At 40.0% G+C, this 9995-nt stretch overlaps 1 non-coding gene across 1 annotated transcript; it reads right to left on the reverse strand.

Annotated features, from left to right (window-relative positions):
• Window positions 1-9466: 9466 nt before the first annotated feature.
• LOC127676619 (U6 spliceosomal RNA) lies at window positions 9467-9573 on the reverse strand. Its single transcript, XR_007976074.1, has one exon. It is a non-coding gene; the product is annotated as a U6 spliceosomal RNA (small nuclear RNA).
• Between the last annotated feature and the right edge of the window lie 422 nt (window positions 9574-9995).

Genomic DNA, 9995 nt, shown 5'->3' on the forward strand with positions numbered 1-9995 from the left:
AACCATTCTTTTTCACTATACCATAAGTAAGTGAAATAAACCTAGTGAATCTATTTAATAAGAACTTCCATATATTAACTGCACATGTAAATTTAAACAGTGTTCCTATTCATAAAGACTGAAGTAATTGTATTCCTAAAATAAATATTATCTTTTTCTTTCCAATAAGAATATGTGAAAATCTACCAATGATTGGCCAAGTGGTTAAGATGGTTTAATATACAACTACTATGCTTGAAATCCTGGGTTTAATCCCCAGCACCTAATAAAACTGAGTGGGGTGGTACAACACTTTTAATTTCCCATAGTAAATTTTAGTTACATAATGAGTTTGAAGCCAGCATGGGCCACTTGAGATCCTGTATTAAAAACAGGGTGTTTATGTAACAATGTATAGTTTTTGCAAAGCTTTGTAGAGCCCAACACTAACATTGTCTGAAGGAATATGTTAAATATAAACTGTAAGTCATCTCCAGGGTGGGTTGACAATGTCTCTTAGGAGATGTTCCCCACATGCAACTTGATGAGCCAATGTGTCTAACTGGAGATGATTTATAGGAACATGGGTAAGGGGTTATCTTCAGGAGCATGAGTCACTTATGACAAAAAGTCTCCTCCCCCAGTGTTGGTAACTACTTACATACTCTCAGCAGAGGTGAGTCCTTAAGCACTGTCAAAAAAGCTACTCATGATCTCTGCCCTTTCTTTTGTACCTTACGTGATTCCCTCCTTTCATTGAATGTTATTAAGTACAGTCTTGTTATTTGTGTGGGTAATCATAACTTCTCAGAGTTTAAGAAGGTGACAGCCATACTGTGGTTAGAGGACAGGATTTAATAACACACACATCCATTATCAATATGAATTTGTCCTTTGGTGATGAATGGAAACAGTTTGAGAATGCTGGCCCTTGGCCACTAAGGCTCTACCTATTTTTCTTGAGCCAACTATCAGTGCCCACTCTAAAATTCTGTTATAAGGATAGAAGTTTTCTCTGCTCCTGCTGCAAAGCTAAGATACAATGACCTGGCAAGTTAAACAGACACTGAATCCCTCTGTTCCTGCTTTGTAACTGAAAGAAGAATGTGAAATGTCTGGAGTAGAGCAATACATCCAAATACCGTGTCTGACATCATGTCTTCAAAACCATGCCTTCCCAAATGCCTCAGACTATGGAGGTGATAAAAGGCAAATACATGCTGAAAAGTCCTCATGGTTTACAGCAGAATGTGAGACAAAAAACCAAATGCACAGTAGAAGCTTCCCGAGCAGAATTTTGGAGCAGAAAGAGGAGACTATGAACACAAAATTCTATTTGTAGTTTGGTTCATAATAATACCTATGCCAGCTTGTTAGTTTTGACAAATGAATATTTGCTAATGTGTAGTAGTGAATGTTCTGTAATGCAACATGGTAACTAAGTTGGCTGGTTTTATTTTTTAGCTTGACACAACCTAGAATCTCATAGGAAGAGAGCAACAATGAAGGATTATCTACAACAGGTTGGTATGTAGGCATATATCTATGGAGAAATTTCTTAATTAAGTTAATAACTATCAGCCCACTGTGGGTGGCCCCATTCCCTGGGAAGGGAGTCCTGAAGTGTCCAATAGTAGAGAAATACAGTTGAGAAGTAATCAAGAAGCAGCATGTATTTATTCTCCTTTATTCTTGACTGTGGATGCGATGTAGCTAACTGCTTCAAGATTGTTCATGGTAACTTCCATGATAAAAGACCATAGTCTGAAATTATACACTGAAATAAGCCCTGTTCTCCTCTACATTGATTTTTCCAGGACAATTTTCTCACATCAGAGGCAAAACAGAACAAAATTAATAAGGGAATTAGGTAGAGGATGTGATGGGTAAAATAATGCTCCCTTGTCTAAGACCCAGGCTGTCTGTGAACACATTAGTCACAGCATCTTTATATGAAAAGAGGAGTGTATAGGAATCAGGGTCAGGATGATACTGTAGGAGAAAAGTTTCTGATTTTGAAATTCAAAGGAGGCTACATAAAAAGGAGAAAGCCTCTGGAATCTGGAAAAGAGCAGGCTGTCGTCTAGAGCATCCAGTGCGGTGGGCCCTGCAGCCTGGCCAGCACCTTCACTGCATGCAGTGTGCTCCACAGTACATCTCTCACCTCTGCAGCAAACGGTAACAAACATGTGGCATCGTTTATATGTCATCTAAGAGTTATAAGATGTCTGTGTAGCCCTGTCTTCGCAAACAGCCCAAGTTCGACTATACAAAATTTAACATTACTTTAAAAGTGTCATTGAAAGTCACAGAGTATTGACAGCATGGCAGTCCTTCAACCCAACACGATGTTATACACTCAAATACATCTGCAGTTCCTTTTCATGGGATCTGGTGCCTGGGTCCTCCCTTTTGTTCAGTTTCCCCAAAGTTTGACACCTCTCTCAGATGCCATGTCTGGGTAGAAAACATTTGACACACTGTCTCCATCCCAGATCTCTGACCTCTGCCTGTTCCTTATGTTGTTGCCTTGCTACTTCTGCTAAGTGTGACAGTTGTTGCTGCCACCTCCCACAAAGTTTGGGAAAAACAACACCTTTTTATGTAATATATTTCACTGAAGATAGAAATTTAGAAAAGTGCTGAGCTGTATTGCCATGGAAACCTGGCAGAAATGAAAATGTAGTCATTTCTTTCATGGGAATAATGGAGTACAAGGAAGTTAAGCCACCATCAAACTCTCCAAAGCAAGCTTCTTCGTGTCCAGATTCCAGTCTGCCTTCTGATGTTGACTACATTGTCAGTGTGACACGTTTTCCAGGTCACAGTGCTCCTTTGAGAAGCAGAGTTGAGGGAAGTGAAAAAGTTCATCACGGGCCCCACACCCAAAGCTTTCCTTTGGTTTCTGTCATTTCTATTGTTAGTTTTGGTACTATTTGCTTAAATATGGCTATTCCTAATGTAGGTGGTAAGTAAATTTAAAAAAAAAAAAACTGTCTTCAGGGTACAAGGAGTATTCTCTGTCTGGGATTATTGATGCAAGTCTAGGTATCCAAAATGGTGAGTTGAAAAAGTCACTTGAGACATGTTGTGTGGATCTTGGCTCCATCCACCTTGTATGGTTCTTTGCTTTAACACTTCATATATAATCTGCATGTAGGCCAGTAAGCCTTTGCAGCCTATGTCTGCATTTTTCTCCATCTTTTCAGTGTGTGTGTGTGTGTGTGTGTTACAATTAATATTGCATGATACCGCTACTCACTTGTCATTTATATTGATTTTGATCTTTTATTATAGATCTAATTGTCTTCACATGTATCTTGCTAGGAAATCCTGATAACTTCCCAGGAGCAGTTTATCAATTGCTGAAATACCCAGGATCCAAAGCTAAATGTTTGAGAGCTATATATCACTTCTGTGAGCACAGAATTCTAGCTAGCACCCAAGTACAATAAATACAAGTGCTATCAGTTAACAACTCTCCAGAACCACACTGACAGAATATATCTGAATAATAGGTTAAAGATCGGACAAGAAAATCAATACCTTAAATATGGTAACCCACCATTATATTCCATTCAAAACTCTACCATACCATACCATTCCATACCAAACCATATCACGCTACCATACCATACCATACCATATCATACCATCATCATACCATACCATACCATCGCACACCATACTGTAGCATACTGTACTGTTCTATACCATTTTATTTCATTCTATCGGAATAGAAGAAAATAGTTGAATTTTTTTCCCTGATGAGATTATTTTATTGTTTGTATCTAAAATAATCTTTGAGTTTGAAGCTCTGAAGCATCCATGGTCTTAGAGACAGAGATAAATCGGTGTGCATTGTTTAACATTACCTTCTCTAGATCTGTATTAGTGAAGGAAAATTACCAAGAATATTCACTTGATTTATTTTGTTTTATTTTCTTGTCAATGGAGAACATTTCCACCGAGATTAAGACACTTTTTTTTCATTTTCTTTTCTGTGTGTGTGGGGCTAGGGTGATGCTTCAGCTGCACATGCCTGCTGCATAAGCATGAGGACCATGTGGAGTGTGCATGTCTTACCCCAGTGCTGTGGATGCCGAGGTAAGGCAGAGAAAGGTAGAGCTGTAGAGGTCACGACCAGCTAGAAGAGTCAAAATAGCAACCTTCAGCTTCTGTGCGAGATCCTGTCTGAAGGAATAAGATATAGAGTGATGGAAGAAGACACTTGACTTCAACCTCTGTCTTCCATTGAAGCATGTAAGAGTAAGTGACCTCACCCACAAACCTGTGCACACACATGCACACACCGCAATAATCAGTGAGTAAATAAATCAGAACATTCTGCTTGCTGCATTTTTACAGGGAGAAGAATTTTTATCTAATAATCCACCAACGACTTCTTTTGTTTGAGGTAGTCAGTGTCAGTTTTTAATATGATTTTATTTGTGTTTCAATAAAGGAAAGTGAGGAAACAGACATAGAGATTTATCCTCTGCAGTCTTTCTCAAAGTGTGAAGGATGAGAGAGAAAAGGGATGAATGTTCACAGTACTATCACCTCTGTCTGAATCTTAAAATGATGAATCCTTCGATAAACATTAAATCTTATTATTGCTTTAAGGCAATAAATCTTCAGAGACATGGGGGAGGCAGAAACACCACTGCACTAATGAGATTACTCTGAAAATAAAGCGGTGGATTAGTAAAATCTAATTTGGAAGTGATGAAGTACATGTGATGTCCAAGTAATTATTCCTGCACAGTCGCATCCACAGGGAGCTGGAAGTTATTGGGTAGTGTACTGTGTTAATGATTCGGCTGCCTGACATTTGAGTGAATGTGCTGACCGTCTGCTGCGTTGCCTCTCCCATTGTCAACATTCACAACTGGGTCCAGCAGCTGTGTTCATAATGCTGCCAGAGAAAATCTGGGGATGAGAGAGAGAGAGAGAGAGAGAGAGAGAGAGAGAGAGAGAGAGAGTCTGTCTGTCTGCATCTGTGTGTGAGCACATGCACCATTGGGTGTGTTTGTATATACATGTGCATATGTGTATAATATGTTTTATGTGTAGCTGTGTGTGTCTACATTTGTACATGAGTTTGTGTATATGCCTATGCATATGGTGCATCTATGATTTTATGTACATGTGTGCATATCAGTATGTCCATATGTGCACACACCAGTATGTTCAAATATATATATGTTCTTGTGTGCATATGTGTGTTTATATATATGTATGCATGTGTTTTGGGTCTGTGCATGCCTTCTTAGGCTAGTACTTTAGACACTTTAAAATCTGGGCCAAGAGAGAAGTGCTTTTGAAAGAAAGTCACAGGTAGAACCCTATCATCTGGTGCTTCTATTTAAACACTAAGACCAAGCACATCCTTTGATATCTTTCTGTCTTCATTGGTCTTTCAAAAGCATAAAACTGCTAACTGAGATTAATTCAAGGATCAATGGAAAAATTTCTTGTAAAGTCTTTACCTCTTCCGTTCTTGATTATAGAGCTCTCTGATCAGAACAGTAATGTAGTGACTGTATGACAAAGGAACTCGTGGTTTTAATACATAACTAATTTGACCCCCAAGTAAAATGAGTAAAATATACTAGTGAAATTGAAGGATCAACTGAACCTTCATGGGAAATGCATGGTGAAGAAAGACTCTTGATTTTCAATGCACCCAGAGTTTACAGAGTTATTGTCTATGTTTGAGGCTCCCAGGAGGCATCAGTAGCATGAATGAGGGCTGAGGGTGTGTGTGTGTGTGTGTGTGTGTGTGTGTGAGAGAGAGAGAGAGAGAGAGAGAGAGAGCTGGGCGGGGCTGAGAAGCAAAGCAGTGGGAAAGAAGTGTCAGAGAGGAGACTAGCACAATGAAACAAAGTAGTCCTTCATTCAGGATGAGAAGACCTCACTTTAAAATTTGATTTTATTGTATTTATTTGTGTTTGTGTGTTTATATGTGTATGTATGTGTGATGTGTGTGTATGTCTGGGCATCTGTATGCATTCACACATGTGCATATATGTGCATTTGTGCCATGGAACACATGTTAAGTTAACTTTCAGGACTTTCACTGTGCACGCCCATGGAATTGAACTGCAGCCATTGTAAACAAATGCCTTTGCTTCTCTTCCAGTGTCAAGTTTGAGTGCTTATCTATTTTTTCCGTTAAATGTTGAATCCCACTCTCTCCAATCTTTATGCTTGACTCCAGCTCCTAAGTATATGACCTTAGTTCCTTCTGTTCTGAGAACGAAGCTGCTGGATTGTGCCTCTCCAAATAGATCCTATTTAGAAATATATCAGAGGTTGGCACACCATCAAGATAGAAACATTTAGTGGGGGAGGTTACTGGAAGAAGGTAAGAGTGGGCCTGAGAGGAGTTTGGGGCGGGGGAATCACATATGAGTATGATCAGAATATATAATGCATGTATGAAACACAGAATTAATCAAAATATATTAAAAATAAGTGTTATGACAACTTTATTTTAAGAAATAAACCTAATAAAGCAAGAACAAAAGAGTAGCCAAAGAAAAGGAGGAGACAGTAAAGAATGAAACAGTCTAGCTGAAGCTGTAAGAAGCCAGATGAGGGAACCAGCTCTTCTACTGAGCAGGACTGACTCTGCATGGAGTGGTGCCTAAGGCACTGATACCCAGACTCTGCATGGATACAGCCAAGAAGCCAAATAAATAAATGTTCTTTCTTTGTTCCTTCCTTCCTTCCTTCCTTCCTTCCTTCCTTCCTTCCTTCCTTCCTTCCTTCCTTCCTTCCTCCCTTCCTTCCTCCTTCTTCCTCCTTCTCCTCCTTCTCTCTCTCTGTCTTGTGGGTGTTTATCCCTGCACACAGGATTGTGGAAGGTAAAGAAGGTACAGGGTATCCAATTCTCTCACTCCATATATTAGGGCCTTGACATGGGCTCTGTCATTAAATCTAGAGCTAGATCTTCTTGTCTCTGCCTTTCTGCCCTAGATATACGGAAGTATGCAGTGAGCCTGATTTTTTTACATGGGTATTGGGATCTGAACTCAAGTCCTGATGCTTGTTCAACAAACACTCTTATCCCATCGAACCATCTCCCTTGTGCCTGAGGTTTTCAAATGAATCTATGTACAAGGATAAACTGGGATGACAGGAAAGTTATTCTTCCTTTAGGGAAGATAAGTTCTATATTCTGAAACTAAATAAAATGAAGATAGAAGAAGAGTCAGGAAAAAGAAAGGAGAGAGAGGCAGAGAGAGAAGGGAGAGAGGAGTGGATGTTAAAGCAGAAAAGATTGTTAGGAAGAAAGCATCACCCCTCTGGTCAGAGGATGAGTCCAACAGAAATCGCTGTTGCATGGAAAAGGGTTTGATGTCTGCTAACACAGTTGTGTTATCTATTGTAGTGAATGAATGAAGTCCTGAGTAGATATGTGTTGTTGACACGAACACAGCCATATCAAGGTCCCCAATGCCCCAGACCCAAGAGGAGGCAAAGCCTTCCTCAGGTGAGGATTGAGGGAAAGACAACACATTCCTCTGGTCCAGCATGGATGTCATGAATGATTACCCTTGAGCTGAAACCAGCATAGACAGAAGCCATCAATCATAGTTTCCTCCTTAGGATGTCATCAGCCTAACACTGCATTTTTTTTCCAGAGACCTGATGCAAAGATACATTTGACAACCTACCCTCAAGGCCAGTTGTATATAATAAACCCATCACTGTGCTCACCTGTATACAATAAACCTGCCCCCTTGATCAGGGTTATATCTCCAGGCTTCTGGTGTAGCTCTATCACAGCAAATATCCCACCTGATTCCACCTTTGCTGTCTGTTTTTTCTTTACATGTCTGTGTCTGCCTTTTCTTCATTATGTACTTGTCCCAGTCAGGACAAGTCCAAAGTTGTAAAGTTCACAACAGTCTATGTCAACCCAGAGATCATGCTCTGTAAGGTCCTGATACTCTTACAGATGTATAGATGAGTAGCATCAAGGCTGTATGATAGTTTTAAAATGCTCTTAAAGGTGACATTAGTTGTGTGTAACCTAAGTGTATGTGCACTCAGTGATGTCATAGTGAGGTATAGTTACATTCTTCTTATGCCTGACACAAGCTGCAGAATTTGTATTCTAGTTGTTCTTATAAATATGCATGTGTATGTGTATATGTATGTGTGTGGTTGCATGTGTGCGTGCATGTGTGACCAGCCTTGAATCCTTGAAACACTTGAGTATATACAATAAAATAGCAGTTTCTGGTCTTTGCCATGTTTCCCCAAAGGAGAAGGTTGGAGACCTGCAGAAGCAGGTCGGCCTTGACTATTCATGAAGCAAATGGGAAAATAAATGAACTCTTTATTCGGGTCTAGATTCTTTGTTCCACTTCTCAAGGGTAAATTCTGGCAGTAGGTTTGGTGGAATTTATTTCCCTGCTTTCTTTTTAGATTCATTAAAAGACACAGATAGCAGGTGTAAAGGGCCACATCGTGGTGTCATCCTGGCTTCTCTCAGAGCTCCACTGACGTAATTGCAGTCATCTGCAGGCTGTCTGTAACTCCACGTGATACCTCTGTGTTAGCATGTAAAGGAGTATCAATAAGCACACGCACATTCACCTATGAGATGAATGTTTATTTTTTAAAAACTGTACCAACACAGAGCTATGGTGATATTATTCTCATGTATTCTATCAATTAGTTATTATTGCAAGACAGGTAAGAGAAGTTGACCCCACCTTTATACTCATAGGCCGGTATCAGTCATATCACCTGCAGGGGCTACCATCTGAATCCTGTCTGCTGGTGACAACCTGGAACCCTGTATGACCTCATACAGTCAGAATAAGCAGTTCTAAGAACAAATGCCTCTCAACTTGCCCCTTTCCAATGTCCCATTCCTCTCCCCCAAGACACTTGGGTACACTACCATCTTGTCAGACATCATGTGGTTATATGAATATCTGTCAGGTAGCTTGCTGGGAATAGATACTTTCCATTACATCTACCAGCATACCATATCATTTCTAGTAAAGGTACTATTTTGGTCCGGAAGAACAAAACACTGTCAACTTATGATCTCCTTCTAGAATAGTCTAATGGAACTGATTGCTGATTGTAAATTTTGAGAATGGGAAAAAAATCATTGTCAGGTACTTGTATGGGCTATAGTGCCAGCAATTCTAGTGTTTAGCAGTTGATCATGGGAAGCATCTAATTGAGTCAGATTCCTTATAAGCATGTCTCTAACAAATCCAAATGTTTGGCCAAAACAATTTCTCACACAGGAACATGATCCAAAACACAGTGGGGAAAAAATTTTAGTGAAGATCTCTGGGAAAATTGGATTTCATTGTAGCTCAGAGCCTCTGCTGCCACATGAAATGGGGGACACTGTATCTTGCTGTAACTTCTAAGAATCTAAAAGCATCCTAAACTATATTTTCAGAATTCCAGTGATATAGAAATGGATGGTAAATAGTCCATATTCTCTTTTTTTAAGGAATGCTTCACAAATTTGCATGTGATCCTTGTGCAGGGGTCATGCTAATTTTCTCTGTAGCATTCCAATTTTAGTATATGTCCTGCCAAAACAAGCACATAATCCATATCCTTAAAAGACACATTCCAAGGGCCTCTCCTCCCTTTGATGTCCAATAAATCCATCCTCTGCTACATATGCGGCTGGAGCCATGGGTCCCTCCACATGTACTCTTTGGTTGGTGGTTTAGTCCCTGGGAGCTCTGGGGGTACTAGTTGTTTCATATTGTTCTTCCTTCTATGGGGCTGCAAACCCCTTCTGTTCCTTGTGTCCTTTCCCTAGCTCCTCAGTGTTCTTCCTTGGAGACCCTGTGCTCAGTTCAACGGTTGGCTGACAGTGTCCCGGCTGTATTTGTCAGGCTCTAACAGAGCCTCTCAGGAGACAGGTATACCAGGCTCCTATCAGCAAGCAGTTGTTGTCATCCACAATAGTGTCTGGGTTTGGAAACTGTATATGGGATGGATCCCCAGGTGGGGCAGTC

Source organism: Apodemus sylvaticus, chromosome 1 (genome assembly GCF_947179515.1).
Source record: "Apodemus sylvaticus chromosome 1, mApoSyl1.1, whole genome shotgun sequence".
Taxonomy (NCBI): domain Eukaryota; kingdom Metazoa; phylum Chordata; class Mammalia; order Rodentia; family Muridae; genus Apodemus; species Apodemus sylvaticus.